The sequence below is a fragment of the Mesocricetus auratus genome, unplaced genomic scaffold, assembly GCF_017639785.1.
Source record: "Mesocricetus auratus isolate SY011 unplaced genomic scaffold, BCM_Maur_2.0 Super-Scaffold_100014, whole genome shotgun sequence".
Taxonomy (NCBI): Eukaryota; Metazoa; Chordata; class Mammalia; order Rodentia; family Cricetidae; genus Mesocricetus; species Mesocricetus auratus.
The window spans coordinates 43,553,385-43,570,678 of NW_024429197.1; the positions used below are offsets into that span (position 1 = coordinate 43,553,385).

The 17,294-nt window shown below is 40.1% G+C and overlaps 1 protein-coding gene across 4 annotated transcripts in view; it reads right to left on the reverse strand.

The window, feature by feature from the left end:
- The window catches only part of Fggy (FGGY carbohydrate kinase domain containing), a 407,006-nt gene extending 393,354 nt beyond the window's left edge, over positions 1 to 13,652 (reverse strand). For all 4 annotated transcript variants that reach the window (XM_040757148.1, XM_040757147.1, XM_040757146.1 and 1 more), the window contains exon 1: positions 13,541 to 13,652. The gene's annotated coding sequence lies outside the window, so the exon portion shown is untranslated. The remainder of the gene's footprint in view (positions 1 to 13,540) is intronic.
- Between the last annotated feature and the right edge of the window lie 3,642 nt (positions 13,653 to 17,294).

Sequence of the window (17,294 nt, forward strand, 5' to 3'; positions counted from 1 at the left end):
ATATGTGGATAAACATAAATACTGTCTAAAAAAAGGATCTTAGTATTTCAAAAAGATAGTTAACCTCTGTATCTGTAGTTAATAATTATGTATTGTGGAGTTTAAAGATATACAGAAGTAAAATATGCAAAAGCAGAAACACAAAGGATAAAAGAATAGAAAACATACTGCTGCATATTTCTTGTATGTGATATCATACAGTGTTACTGGTTATGATGAATTTAAGATATGTATTAGATACTGTAAAGCAAAATTAGAATAATGTCACAAGAGGAAAAAAGTCAGAGCAAAAGAAAACAATGAAAGATAAATGAATTTTAAAACAAAGATTTTTTAAAAATTCAAAAATCCATCAAGGTAGTAATCTAAAATCAATAATTGTATCAAATGAAACAACACTCCAATTAAAAGACAGATTGTTCAGTGCTGGTTTATTCAGTTTCATTAAATGCTGCCTACAAGAAGCTCAATTTAAGCATAAGGTAAAGACTCAGAAGAACATGACATGCCATACTACAGCATTGCCCTTCCTGCCCCACTACCCCAAAGATGCTCGTGAAGCATCCACGGTGATTCTAGGTGATGCCTTCCCATGATGATGAGAAAGGCTTTTTTACTATCAGCCACCCCTGATTTTGTGTCTTGCATTTCCCAGGTAAATAGAGTGCCATTCGCTAGCTTTGCTGTCTTCATATTTTTATATAAAGCAGCAAATGTGCCTTGGCTATATGGCCAACAGGTAGGAAGTACTTTACCCAACCAACCTAGCATGCGCCTGCTAATCAGATACGCATTGTAGTCTGTCTTCCTTAAATAACTCTCACATAATAGCTCTAAAAATTCAAAGGCTTCAAGTCACACAAAGGATGTTCTATGACCATAACAGAACTATAGAAAACAATAACAAATCCTTAAATATACGGAAACTAATTAACATACTTCTGGAAATGTCTCAATAATTTCAGTGTGGTTAATTGAAACAGAATTTGTTTAATTGAAACAAGCATGTAGTGTGTAAATTTTAGAATATGGATAATGCCAAGCCTAGAAGTTAACTTCATATAATGTCAACATCAGAGAGATCTCAAGAAAATGCCCTCAGCCTCCCTCTGAGGAAACCAGGAGGGAAGGAATCCCCCATATGCTGAAGAAAAGAAATAATGAGCCATACAGCAGACATCAATCACTTTTAGAACATAAAAATTACAGAGAAAATAAATTTGACTAAAAGCTTGCACTTTGAAAAGACCAACAAAATTAATATAACTCTATCCATAATAATCATGAAAATGAAGAGAAAATTTACATATTGCTAATATTGAGAATTAGAGAGATTTAATTAGAATGAGTTTATAGATATCAAAATAACAGTCAGGAAATGTTTTGTACAGTAACATGTTAACAAACTTAACAAATTAGTCACTTAGTGTAAGTCCCTTGAAGGGCAAAAATTATCAATCCTCCCTCAAGAAGAAACAGAATGGAATAGTATCAGCTGAACACAATAGCAAAGTAGCTTTCTGTCACCTCACAGAGCATACTGGCTGTGACAAGCAGACATGGATGAGAGGACCTTTGGGAGAATCTGAGGGAAAGTACATTAAAGAGAGTAAAAATAACACTTCCTATTCTCCCAAAAGCAGCACCAGATACAATACCAAAAAAGAGTCCCTATGGTTCATGATTCTTCCCTGGGAGGAGAGTAAGAGCAGCACCATTAGTGAGAAGCTGGCTGTTTCAGCTGTTCAGGATACTACCCAAGACATCATGCTCTTAACACCCAAAGAATTCTGAGGACTGGGCAGTTGAGAGTAGGGAAAGAACAGAAATGAGGCTCCATAGTAATCCAGGCTAGAAAAGCTACTGTATAGATAGCTACAGGTTATCTGGAGGCCCACCATCAAGGGGCTGCCCACCTCTCGCTCTGTTCAGCAATGATGCTAACAATGCTCATCTCAGCATCCATGAACAGTCAGCATGAGTCTTACAGGTTGCTTAGACACACACAGTGGCACCACTCTGGGGGACTGGAAGAAAGCATGCAAGCTTGAGTATTGCAAGACAACATCGTGGGGAAAACAAATGTCTTTGCAAGGAGTATAAGGAGGCACATGATCTTAGGGAAACAAGCAGGGGAGGCCAGCACATCCATAGAAAATACCGGAATGTATCCAATCAGCTGATAGCGGAAAATGTTGGTTTCCCAAAGCTGATGACTAAAGCCAAAATGAGATGAATGCTTCCTCAAATAATGAGGACCACAAGGCAACACTTTGAGAGGCGTCTCCAGCACACACACACACACACACACACACACACACACACACACACACACCACAAGGAAATATCACAGCACAAAGAAAATGCACTAATGCATTTCAGGAATGAACTTGCGACAATCAACTACATTACTTCACAGCAAAGAGCAGAAAGAAATGAATGCAAATTCATAAACACTTCACACTTCTACTCAGCCTATTTTTCCTGCTTTTATGGCATTCAGGGCACAGGACTGGAAATGATGCAGCCCAAATTCAGGGTAGATCTTTCACCTCAATTAACCCAATTATGAAAAAATCACTCAGGCATGCCTAGAGACCAACCTGCTGTAGGCAAACCTTCATTGATACTTTCTTCCCAGGTGATTCTAGATCATGTCAGGTTGACAACTAAATGATATGACAGATGATGGGAGTTCCCAAAGGAGAAATGGGCAAGAATGCCACTTTAAATAAACAATAGCTGAACACTTCTCAAATCCTATGAAAAATGTAGATAACCAGGTACGTGAGCCTCAAAGGTCTACAAAGATCTCAAACATATTCAATCTGAAGAAGACTACTTAGATACATAATTATACTGTCAAAATAAGCTTTTGTGAAAGCAGCAACAGAAAAAGAATTTCACATACAGAAATCATCTTGTAGAATACTAATGCATTTCTCAGCAGAAACTTTACAGATGGGAAGATAACAGAATGATATATTCAGTGTGTTTTTTTTCCTTTTAAGAAAAAAATTACAGCAAAACGATCCTTTATTAGGAAATAGGAGATAAACAAGAGACATGGACCTGGGAGTGTATAATCCACTGCTAAATCTGACTGGAGGAGACTTAAGCAGGATCTTCAGGGTGAAATGAAAGATTCACAATGAATAACATAAAAACAGGTTACAGTAAAAACTCAGTGGTAAGTCAACTATACAGTCAAATTCAGAATACTTTAATACTGTAACAAAGGCAAGTAAATAATTTTAACTCTGGTATAATAGTTACTAGAAGATACAAGTATTAGAAATAACAACCATAATAATTTAGTAAGGGACACACACTTATCGTGACACAGTTTACATATATGGTCGAAGGTTGTGACTGAACTTTCACTCATAGCTATAAGATGTTCTAAAGAAAGCCCATAATCCAGGCAGGCAAGATTTATAGGGCACACACAATATAGAACAAACAAGAAGCCAATTCTACCACTACAGAAAAATTCTCAAAGCACAAACATCAGATGAGGATGAAGGGAACAAAAGAATTTCAAAACCATTAATAAAATGACAAAATTTTGTACCTAGCAATAATTACTTCAAATATAAATGAACTGAATTCTCAAATCAAGAGATTAATTATCTTTTAAACAACAATGACATGAAGCTAGAAATTATTAGCAAGAAAAAAACTCAAAAAATAAATTACACACATTCTTGAACAAAATGACTTAAAGATAAAATCAGAGGGGAAATCAAGAACTACCTTGAGCCAAATGCAGAAATACAATGCACAAAAGCTTACAGGAGATAGCAAAAATGGTTCTAAAAGAAAAGATTATGATGATAAATGCCAACATAAAGAATAAATTCTGATATAACCCAATTCTGTATCTCAAAACTGGCAAAAAAAAAAAACAAGCCCAACAGAGTTGAAATAAATGAAACAGAGATGAGAAAAATAATAAATAAGATCAATGAAATGAATTGGTATTTTGAAAAATAAACAAAATTGACTGACCATTATCTATACTGATGGACAAAAAAAAGACAAAATCAGAAATGAAAGAGAAGACATTATACAAAATACAAAGGATCAAAAGAAAGACGTATAAAATTTATATGCCAACATTTTGAACAGGCAAGAGGAAATGAAAATTTTTCTAAAAGGACACTGTCTTCCAACACTGAGTCATGGAGAAACAGAAAATATGACCAGAATAATACTGAGTAAAGAGACTGAATCACTATTCATTGAAACATCTATCACATATGAAATTCTCATAAAAATAAATTTTTAAAAGGTCTTTGATGAAAAAAAAAACCCAGGATATGGTGACTTCACTAATGAGTTCCACCAAACTCCTAAGAAGAGTTGATACCATTCCTTCTTAAACTTGTGTCATTTCTATTCTATTCCGTATGCAAGTCCAAGAAAAATAATAAAATCTCAAAATTAGAATAAGAATAAAATCACTTGTGTATAGATAACTTCATCTTTTTTTCTTATTTGTGTTGGTATGTATGTTGAATGCATGTATGTTTACATGTGTGTGCACATGAGTGTGGAAATGAACAAACACATACATGTCTGTAAGGAAGCCAGAGGTTGATTACCTCAGTCACTATCCATTTGATTTTTTGAAACAGGGTCTCTCACTGAATCCAGAGCTTACCACCTAGACTAGCTGGCTAGCAAACCACAGAGCTCTTCCCAACTCTACTTCAACAGTACTGAAATATTGGGCACAAGCCACAATGTCAGGTTTTCCATGGGTGTTGGGATCTGAACCCAGCTTATGTGTTAGAACTTTATCAAACAAGCCATCTCCCCAGCCCCCGAGATACAGAAAAATCAATAAAAAAACTCTACACACACACACACACACACACACACACACACACACACACACACACACACACTAACAAATTCAGTAAGCTATAAGATAGAAAATTAGCCTACAAGAACCTGTGTTTCTATTCATTAGCCATGTATCATAAAAAGAAAATAAAAAGCAATCCTAACTACAATAGCATTTTAAAAATAATGTACAAACTTTAGAAAACATTAACCAAGGATGTGTAAGATCTTCACACTGAAAACTAAGAAACTTTAGTGACAGTAGACCTCTATTGGTATGTACGGAAAGGATACTACATCCTACCACAAGAACACTTGCTCAACTATGTTCATAGTTGCTTTATACACAATACTCAGAAACTGGAAACAACCTGGATGTCCCTCAACTGAAGAACAGATAAAGAAAATGAGATATATTTACACAATGAAGTATTTCTCAGCTGTTTACAAAAATGGCATCATGAAATTCTCAGACAAATGGATGCAATTAGAAAGTCATTCTGAAGAATGGGCATCAGTCTACTACAAGATCTGGCAGTTTCACTCTTAGGCATAAACCCAAAAGATGCACATTCATACAACAAGGACATCCATTTAACCATGTTCAAAGCAGCATTATTTGTAATAGCCAGAACCTGGAAGCAACCTAGATGCCCCTCAACTGAAGAATGAATGGAGAAAATGTGGTACATTTACACAATGGAGTACTACTCGGAGGAAAAAAAAACAAAGGAATCTTGAAATTCGCAGATAAATGGATGGAACTAGAGGAAACCATCCTGAGTGAGGTAACCCAGTCACAAAAAGACAAACATGGTATGTACTCACTCATATGTGAGTTTTAGATAGAGCAAAGGAATAACAGCCTACAATCCACACCACCAGAGAAGCTAGAAAACAAGCAGGACCCTAAGAGAGACAGACATACATGGTCCCCCAGAGAAGGGGAAAGGGACAAGAGCTCCTGAGCTAATTGGGAGAATGGGGGGGGGGAGAGGGAGTTAGAAGAAAGAGAAGGGGAGAAGGGGAAAAGAGGAGGGGAGAGGAGGACAGGAGAGAGCAGGAAGATGGAGTCAGGGGAAGAATAGAGGAGAGCAAGCAAAGAGATACGATACTAGAGGGAGCCGAAGGAACTATTACAGGTTTAAAGAGAAATCTGGCAATGTCCAGAGATCTACAAGGCTGACCCCAACTAACAATCTAAGCAATAGTTGAGAGGCTACCTTGAATGCCCTTCTCTGATAATGAGATTGATGACTTCCTTATATGCCATCCTAGAGCCTTCCTCCAGTAGCTGACGGATGCAGAAGCAAACATCCACAGCTAAGCACTGAGCTGAACTCTGGAATCCAGTTGCAGAGAGGGAGGAGTGATGAGCAAAGGGGTCAAGACCAAGCTGGAGACACCCACAGAAACAGCTGATCTGAACAAGGGGGAGATCTTGGACCCCAGACTGATAGCTGGGAAACCAGCATAGGACTGTTCCAGACTCCCTGAACGAGGATGTCAGTTTGGAGGTCTGGTTAATCTATGGGCCTCTGGTAGAGAATCAGTATTTATCCCTAGTACACGAATGGACTTTGGGAGCCCACTCCACATAGAGGGATACTCTCCCAGCCTAGACACATGGGGGAGGGTCTAGGCCCTGCTCCAAATGATATGACAGACTTTGAAGATCCCCAAAGGAAGGCTTCACCCTCCCTGAGGAGCAGAAAGGAGATGGGATAGGGGTTGGTGGGATACAGTGGAGGAGGGGAGGGAGAGGGAATTGGGATTGACATGTAAAAGAAGCTTGTTTCTAATTTAAATTAAAAAGGGGGGTAAGAAAGTCATCCTGAGCAAGGTAACCCATACCCAGAAAGACAAATATGGTATGTATTCCCTTTTAAGTTCATATTCACTTAAGTAAACGATAATCAAGCCACAATCCACAGACCTAGAGAGTGTCAGTAAAGAAGAGGATTCTAAGGGTGACAAATGGACCTCCCTGGAAGGTGAAATAGAATAAATCTCATGGGTGGGCTGGGATCAGCTGGGGCTGGAGGTGCGAGGGACCAGATAGGGGTGCGAAAAGGATGGAGAGAGTGGGGGAGAGGCAGCTGGAATTGGGGGGTATGGGGGGCAGTGTGGAAACCCCAGTACAGTGGAAACTTCCGGGAATCTATGAGGGTCACCCTAGTGAGGACCTCCTACTAATGGAGGATGTGGAGTCCAAAGGGCCACCTTTTATAGCCAGGCAAGGCCTTCAGTGGTAGGACTGAGCTGCGTTTGGCTGAGTGGTTGGGCAAGGGGTTCCTGTGGAGATCATTAAACAATCCAGGCTTATGTGAAAACAGAAGCTCACTCTCTGAAAACTGACAGCAGGGCCCCATTGCCAAAGACAGTATCTACACAGTTCCTTGGACATAGAGAGATTGGGTTGGTGCCTGCATGGAGCCTTCACCCTCACATTGTAGTCTCTTTTGTGTGAAAGATCAGTGCCCAGTGGTCATCAGAGAGGCATTCTCAGGCAGCAGATGGGAGCTGGGGGAAAGACCCACAGCCAGACATTATGCAGAAATTTTAAATTGGAGGTCTTTATTGGGTCCCTCCCCTTGAAGATTGGAGAACCCCATAGAAGGGAGGGGCGGGAGATTGTAAGAGTCAAAGGAGATGGGAATTCAGGATAACAGGGCTCACTGAATCAACTAAGCAGGGCTCACACTGGTTCAGAGAGACTGGAGGCAAGCACGGGGCCTGCATAGGACAGCACCAGGTCCTCGGCATGTAAGTTAAAGCTAGTAGCTTGGTGTTTTGTGGAATTCCTAACAGTGGATATGGGTATATCTCTGATTCTTTGGCCTACTCTTGGGACTCTTTTGCTCCTACTGGGTTGCCTTGTCCAGCTTCAATATGAGATTCTTTGTCTTGTCTTGTTGTATCATGCTTTGTTCTGTTTGGCTGCCATCTCTTGGAGGGAGGCCTGTGCTTTTCTGAAGAGGAAACAGAAGGGGAGAGGATCTGGGGGAGAGTGGAGGTGGGGGGAGCTGTGGGGAGTGAGGGAGAGGGAACTGTGGCCAGACTGTATGGTATGAGAGAAGAATGTATTTTCAATGGGGGGAAGGGGGAGTGAATTAACTAAAGAAAAAAATAAATGGAAAAGAATACCAAATTCATGGGCTGGGTGAAGTTATATTGCTAAAATGCCCTTCCTACCCCAAAATATTGTGCAGCTTCAACACAATCCTTTACCAAAATGCCAATGAAATGTTTCAGAGAAATAAAAAAGACAATCCTAAAACTCATACAGAACCACAGGAAACAAAACAAAAAAATCTAAATCTATCTTGTATTAAAAAAAAAAAAAAAAGGAAAGCTTTTCCCACCATCTTGGCCCCTATAGGGCCTGCTAGAAACAGAGCTTCTAAAAGGCAAGTAAATCTGAAAGGCTGTGCTGCAAGCCCACTTTTGCTGGCTCTAAGTGAGCTCTCCAGAACTAAATAGAGCGCACTGCTCCTCTTATGGGTCAAGGTGTTTATGCCTGAGACGAAACTGAATTCTACTTGAGTAAGAGATGTGTTTATGTGTATAAAGCAAAAACAACACAGTGACTCCTAGAGGCAAAACAAATAAAACTAGAGTGATCTGGGGAAAGGTAACTGCCAATGAATGGGAATAGAGGCATGGTTCATGCCAAATTCTAAAGCAACCTTCCTACGAAGGCCAGTGGACACAGAATTCATGTGATTCCACACCTCTCGTTGACTTAGACTAATTAGAGCTAAATAAATAAAAGTGCTTTGCAAAAAAGAAAAAAAACAAAAGCACCATAATTCCTGATTTAAAAATATATCACAACGCCATAGTATTTAAACCAGGATGGCACTGGTGCACTGGGTCAAAAACTGATGACCCCAACAACGAATACAATAGAGTTCTGAAATAAGTCAAGATATTGGTCAATTCATCTTCAACATGAACATGAGTCAAAAACTCACAATGGGGAAAGAATTTCTTCAGGAGATGATACTATAGAAACTGGCTAGACACATGCAAAGAAATGAAGATTCATCCATCACATACACACACACACACACACACACACACACACACACACACACATCAAAATAGATTAAAACATAAGACTTGAAACTCTGTAAAAGATGGGTGAAGCACTCTGACACTGGCTGTGGTAATGATTAATTGAATAACACACTGAAAACACAGGGAGTGAGAGCAAAAATAAACAGCAGTAACTGCAGATTTAACACTTTATAGACTGCAGAGGAAATGACAGGAACGAAAGGGAGAAAATATTTGTAAATTACATGCCTGGTAAATAGTTAAAATTCAAATTTCATGAAAACTGATACAACTCAAAAGAAAAACAAATCAGTAAATATATAATTTGAAGAGACATTTCTCAAAGGATACAAAGGTGCTCACATCAATAATCTTGAGAGAAGTACAAATCAAAACCATGGCATATTGCTTTATTCTTATCAGACGGCATATAGCCTTATTCTTATCAGAACTGATCATCAAAAAGGCAAACAATAACAAGAATTGGTGAAGGTGTGAAGAAAATTGAACTCTACTGAGGGTAGGAATGTCGATTCACACAGCTATAATGGAAAACACTAAGGAAAATCCTCAAGAACTCAAATGTAGAACATTACCCAACAACCTTCCTTCTGAACACACATCCAAAAGAAAAATAATTCTGACCTTGAGATATATATACACATTCATGTTCACTGGGTTTTATTCACAATAATCCAAACACACACACACACACACACACACACACACACACACACACACACACACACAAAATCAGCCTTCTACATCTACAGAATAAATCAGCCAAAACTCAAAACTATAAGGAAACAATTGTATCTGTATTAAACATACAGGGACCTTTCTAGTCATCATTATTTTTAAAGCAATACAGCGTGACAATGTTCTGGTTTAATCTCTACTGTTATGTCAAATATCCTGACCAAAAGCTGGTAAGGAAACAATTTACTTCAGCTCATGATTCTACATCAGTCTGTTACTAGGGGAAGTCAAGACAAGCAGGCATGAACTCGAAGCTGGACCTTAAAGGAAGGTCTCGTTGAGGTTCCAAACATTCACCTATGACTAAGGAACTCAATTCAAAGCCAAAGAAGTACAGCAGGAATCATGGAGGATGTTACTTCCTAGCTGGCTCACTGGCGAGCTTTGCTCAGCTAATTTTCTTAGACCTGCATAAGAATGGTGCTGCCCATGGTTGGCTGGACCCACCTCCTTCCTACATTAGCTAACAATCAAGACAGAGGGGAAGGGGGGCTAAACTAATGAAAGCAATTCCCCAAATGAAGATCTCTTCTCAGATCACTCTAGGCCAGTGGTTTTCAACCTTCCTGATGCTGTGACCCTTTAATACAGTTCCTCATGTTGTGGTGACCCACAACCATAAAATTATTTTCATTACCACTTCATAACTGCAATTGTCCTAACTATTATCATAGTGTTAATATCTGTGTTTTCTGATGGTGATAGGCAACCCCTGAGAAAGGTTCATTCAACACCAAAGGGATTGTGACTCACAGGTTGAGAACTGCTGCTCTGGGCTATGTCAAGTTGACAGTTAAAGTTCATCAGGACAGACACCCATTATATAGATATCTATCTGCACACTGTATTCTGCCTTATAAATAAAGATTATTTTTTAAAACAGGAAGATGTGTGTGTTTTTGATATGAAATACAGTCATTAAAACCCCTTCCTGGGGAGGTAGCAGGAGGCCTACCCCTTCCACCCTAACAACAAACCAAAGTACAACTCCACCAGAGTTCATGGGGGAAACAATGAGTTTATTGGACTTATTTATAGAGCATGAATAAAAGGTTGCTGACAGCAGCTTAGTTGACTCCAACTCAGCCATACTAGAAAGTCTTTACCCATAGGGAAGCTATCATTCTTTCCCCTAGCTTGTCCCATGTTATTGTAGAACCTCCTCAAGGCCGTAAGTCCACATGCAATTAGGGGAAAATGACAAACAAATGACTATTTACTCTGGTAAGGGTCCGATGACACTTCCTACATGCTCTGTCTAGGCAAGAAAGTGACCTGTATCACTATGCTAAATTATAATAAATAAATAAATAAATAAATAAATAAATAAATAAATAAATTTGAGCATCAATGGGGTTTGGTATCTACAAGAGGCTTAGAATGAAAATTCCCTGCAAATATAAGAGACAAAGAAATTTTATGATACCACCACTATGTAGACCCTTAAAGGTTCTAACTCATTAACAGAAAACAAAATGGTAGTGACCAGGAGGTGGGATGTGGGGGCGTGCTGTGTTGGTCACCAAAACCAAACTTGCAGTCATGACCTGAAATTTTCAGGAAATTCAATGTACAACATAATGATAAACTCAGCATTATTTTCTTGCAGCTTGTTCATAGAACAGAACTTAAGAATTTTCATTACCAAAGAAAAAGAATACTATATCAAATGTGTTCACTTGTTTGGCTGTGGCAATTATCTCAAAATGTACAATATATAAAACATATCATTCAAATTTAATAGAATATACATATATATACATATATGAGAACACCATTCGTGCTTGGAAAATTATTAATGCACACATAGTGTATCTGTGAGAATATTTTCAAGGAGGGTTAACTGAGAGAAGACCCCACCCTGGACAAGAAAGGACTCATCTCTTAGCCAAGTGTGATGAAAGGTGGGGGGGGGAGTCCACGAATGAAGAACATTCTTTTTCTTTTTTCCTTTCTCTCCCTCCTGACCACCATGATATGAGCTGTCCCTATGATGACAAGCTGAAATCATGAGCCAAAAGGACTTTTTCTCCCTTCAGTCACTTTCCTCATGGGTTTGTCACAGCAACAGGAAGCCTAAGCAGCACAAGTCCATGATCTTTTAGAACAAATGGCTCACACACAACTTCGGGCCAGGTGGCTTCACTATGGAGTTCCACTAATCACAGAGGGATGGAGGGTGGGAGGAGGGGGGAGACAGACGATAGATAGAGAGAGATCATAAATAGATAGACAGACAGATACAAACTTGAAATCTTCCAGAATACCAAAAAGGGGAAAAAATACTCCCTAATTCATTCTTTAAGCCCAAAAATTAGTCAGAGAACATAACTCAGAAAATACAAGAAAGCAAATTTATAAATCAATATCCATGATCAACAATGATGCTGAATTGCTTCAAATCTCAGCAAATAGTTAACTGTATGTCAGTTACTCCTCAATAGACCCTGCTACTAACTACCCCAGCTAAGAACACCTCTCTTCCTATGGTGGTCTTCAGTGTTATGTGATCTCTATGGCATAGTCCAGGAAAATAGCCATTTCAGAGCCCCCTTCATGGCTGGGAGTTTAAAGAAAGGACTTTAACACAACGTGGTGTTGGTGTTGGTGGTGAGGGTGGTTGGTGGTAGTGGTGGTGGCAGTGGTGGTTTTTAAAGCGACAGTAAAGGGCTATGATTTTAAGTTAAAGTTTATAGAAAAGAAACTAAACTCCAGAAGACAAGGCCCACAGCAAAATGCACCACAGCCTAGGTGAGAGCCTGGCCTCCTTCACAAAGACATGGTACTCCGCCTTCTGGGTGATCAGTACTCCACCTTCTGGGAGATTCTCTTCTCCGCAGGCACGCTTTGACTTCATAATCTTATGTCATCACCCCCTCAAAAAATCATCTGCAGGCTCTCCTCACCCCTACTTTCCATCCCCAAACACCATAACAGCAGTCCTCTGGGGCTCCAACACAGCCAGGCCAGAGGCCATTAAGTCAAGAGCAAGCAGGAGGGCTACACTAACAGGAGATTCCAGAAGGCAGAGAGGCAACAAGCCCACCCCAGTGAGCAACTGAAAAGGGAAACATCAAAACTCACACTTTGCTCACAGTAACAGCCAGAAAGCCTTTTATAGAGAGCAAGAAAGTGAACCAAAAGACAAATCTACCATTTACATCTAACCACAAAGACTTTAATTCTGCTCACTGGCTGGCTACTTAACAGCAGGGTCCAGTGGGGCCTTTGAACTCACACTTCACACCCAGTCTGAGAATGATCACTTTTCAGCACCTTGACCATAACTGGCTGTTTGATTAAGGGAAGAAATTAGTGCTAAGTATATGCAAGGCTCAGGAGAGGGCCCAATAACGAGCATTCCTCCATCCTGAAACAGATATGAGGTTCATAAAAAGGGAAAGATCCCCCACACACACTTCCTGGCCTACACCTTTCTAACAAAATGGCATCACCCCATCTAAAACGAAGTACACCTCAAACATTATGTCCAGCTGCTCAGCTTCTAAAGCCATCAACAGCACCAGCCTTGAAACACCTTGCATTGCCAAACTTGAATGCAACAAATAAAAATTAATTTGTCTGCAAATCGGGGCGGGGTGGGGAGGTCAGACTTTATTAACTGTACACTGGTCAGACAGAGAGAGGGCCTTAGACCCCAGACATCTGTAGGGCAAAGGCTGTCCTCTCCCATGGGCAGGCCACCTCACCAAGAAGACTTAAGAAAGTGAACCGGCCAGCCAATGACCTTGCTGGTGTGAGACCCAAAGGTGAAGGAGGGAAACATCTAACAGGCTGGAGAAGCTTTTCCTGGAAGAGCCGGCTGAGAGCCTGCGTGCCTGCAAGAGCCCCTGGGAGGGTCACTTACTTGTCCAATATGAAATCACATTCTAGCTAGCAGGCCAGCAGGCCAGCAGGCCACCACGCACAGCCACGCCGCACCCAGGAGGGCGGTCCCGGCACGCTGTGACTCCGCCTGCTCCCGCCCAGCCCCTCCAGCTGCCTTTGTAAGACGCATCCTGATTGGTTCCTTGAAACGGGCGCCAGGAATGGCCAGTGCCTGTAAGTCCTGCCCAGTCTGGCTACTGTGCAAATCCTGAGTTCACAAACCGGTTCAAACTCCTCCTTCAATCTCTCCGTGGATTTTAAAGGCGCCTTGGACATATAGCCTAGTATGTCCGAGAGTTCCACTCAGCACTAGGCGTCCTCGCCCATCGTACAGTATCTGGTGGGTTTTTTTTTTTTCTGTCGCCCTCAGCTAAGCACCGGAGCTGCTGTGGGCTTAGAAGTCCTTGAACCTTTTGTGCCCAGTCCCAGTCAGGTGCCCTACAGGAATTCTCTCTATATCCTGTGGAGCCTTTGAAGTAGAGACAGCACTGTAACTCTAAAAGGCCGATGAACCCCTGTCTTTGAAGAATTAACAGACTGGCTAATATTGATCTTTCCAGTAAGCTATGTGTTAATCCATCTGCATCCCTCTGGGTAGATACTGAAAGTCTAAACCTGCTTGGCTTTTTTCTGGGTCAAACACCAATGGCAATGAGAATTCCAACCTGCACTCTACTCTGTGCTGTTCCCTAGGTTCCTAAGGTGAAGGAATTTGGAAGACAGCTTTAGCAGTCCTATATCCAAAGGCTTTGTCACTCTACCAAAGAAAAACGAAAGTGGGGACTTTTCCAAGGTTGTGAAGTGCAGAAAGGCAACAAACCTTCTTTATGGTAACAGTCACTTCCTTGAATAGACCTGATGTATTTGTTATGTTAAGACTACTATCCACACAACCTGAGATTAAACAAGTGATCCGTCTTGGTCATACAGGTCATACCTGTTTTGGTGAGGCTGAGGCTACAGGATTAGACCACTGTCTTTGCCCTGAACTCTGCTGGGGGTCCTGTTTTGGAGTTTTCCCTAAACCATGATTGTCCACGTTGCATTTCCAACTATAACTGGCTGTAGAATCTTAGATCTGCTGTTTAGTAAAATGGATGAATTGTACAATAAGATCTGGTTGCCTTTACTTCCAGAGCAATACAAAGAACAAATTAAGTATCAGACATGCAAATATTTTGCAAAAGGTTGGATGCTTTACACATAAAATACATTGCCCCAGTTCTTCCTTAGCATATTCTAGAAATGGAACATGCCTCTTGTGTCATGAACCATAGTTGGATGGTGTGAAGTGTCTCCTCTTGGCTAAAGATAAATTGGTATGTTGACTGGTATGGATAGCTGTTTCTAGGCTTTGGGGTATTTGAGTTTCTATTTGTTACCTCTTAAATAGCATACTATCAATAGCAAATAGCATAATGACTGGAGCTCCAACAGCCATTCTAAGCAATGAAAGAACCTTGGGATAAAAGCCACACAGGAAAATAGAAGCAAGGTCAAAGAACATGGGTTCCTAATCCCATGTACATAGGACCAGACCAGCATCCAAGTCCCATTCCAGTCTCATGCATGAGAGAAACTTTTCTCCTGTGAAAAATAATTTGATTTTGTATTTTCTCTCATATGTGATCAAATGTAATCATGCTTTGTCTCTCTTGCTTCTTGAAAAACCTTACAAAAAAACATAAAGTGAGAGATACAGAAATAGGCTTGGGAAGTATAAACCAATTGCTCAGTTCCATTCCTATATTGGAAGACTGTGGAGGGCAAGAATCCTGCCTTCTACTTTATCACCTCAGTAACTAGCAGAAGTCTGCAGCAGCAAGTGTTAGAACACATATGCTTTCTTTTTCCTGAAGTTTAGATTCCTTTGACCTCCTTAAACTTGACTCCTTAAGAAGAACAAGTTCCTTTGCACGTTATCTCTTCTAAACCCATGTGCATATGTGGAAGAATATGACTGGAATAGTTCTCTGGTGATCCACAAATCACTACAAGAAGAAACCCACCAACAGAAAGGGTTCCTAAGACCTCATACCTGATCACCACCTTAGGTTAAAAAAAGGGGGGGGCAACATGGTCATTAGTTGGTTCAACGTTCATCTCCTAAACTCACTTACAAAATTGGGATATGGCTCAACTTACTTTGTTGTTTTCGTACTTCCTACTATTTGGGGGAAAATGGGGGCAGAGAGTGTGAAAGGGGAGGAGAGATCACATTATTATCTGCCGACCACTGCACATATCCAGATTCATAAAGTTTGAGTGACTTGCCCAACATCATTACAAGATACTTTAAGTCAAATTGCTGAAGCTGACCACTGACACGTAGAACTTCATACGTTGTATCTAGAGAGTCTGAAAGAATGTTAAGTCCTGACTTCAGATTTGATTGACAACACCAGTCTTCTTCTCTTCCAGACTTGAACTGCTTCCCCACTACCACTTCCAAATCCTTCCTTGCAACCACATAGCCTATTTGTCATCTGTTTCTTTCTCCCCTAACACCACCTGATCACTACCCCAACAGTTTCTTGACCATGACTTCTTCTAATAAAAGTGAAAGCTGTGTGGTGAACAAGAACAACAATATATAACTGTAAACCTCAATGCATGACAGGTAGGGTAGCAGAGGGAGTCTGAAGCAAACTGATGATAAGGTAGGACTCTGGGTTGTAGAAAGAGAGGCCAGAGACAACTAGGAATGAACGCTTAAGGCTCTGAGGCTGAATTCAAAAGGGGGGCCCTGAGACCCATCCAGCATATAGATCCCAGGTGACAGACCTACTATATAACCCTCTGAAACTATATCATTTCCAAATGGTAATTTTCACTCTAGGATTTACAGAAAGAAATAACAAACATTGAGTGCTTTATAAGGTACGCTATGCCACAATATGGCTAAGAAGGAAAGAAAAGGCTACCTGTTGAAGGCGGTAACTGCATGGGATGAGCTTCCTTCATAACACTCTACTCTCAGAAGATCTAACTCACTCGAAGAAACCAGCATTAATCCCATTGGATCACAGTGTTTCCAATGACATAATTACCTCCCACAAGTCCTCACATTTTAAAGGTTCTACCAGTTGTCAACATCACCACACTGGGTACCAAGCTTTCAGCATATGAATTCTTTGGAGACTAGCTTCAAGCATATCTAGGTCATAGCAATAGAGTATACAGACACACATATGAAGTCAGGCTCGTGCTTATATTATGCACACAGTCAAATAAATACAAATTAAAATGTGATACACAAAGATAAAAACAGAAACACAGTGATATAGATATACTGATACAAATCATACTTACATCTATATGTGTAGCATCTTTATATTACTGTTTCGTACTCACATATCACACACATAGAAATAGATGCAATTATACATAGGCACACAAGCACAAAAGTTAGAGACACACAGAGGCATATGCACACATATAAACACACACATACACATATGCATATACATACATGACTATGTAACAACTTTAACCCAAATAATTCCTCATCCGTTTAAATGACAGGCTATTAATAAATGTTCTACTGGGTAAAGAAGAATGAATTCACTTTTTGCAAATGTTCATTTTCCATTCATTAATCAGTCAAATATTTGACAACAATATATTGAAATAAAATGATGAAGAGTACCCTCAGAAAGGATAGTGGCAGAAGGGCTGCACAGGATCCGAGTCTTGGGGTCTATCATTATGAAAATTAATGGTTTTTTTTTTAG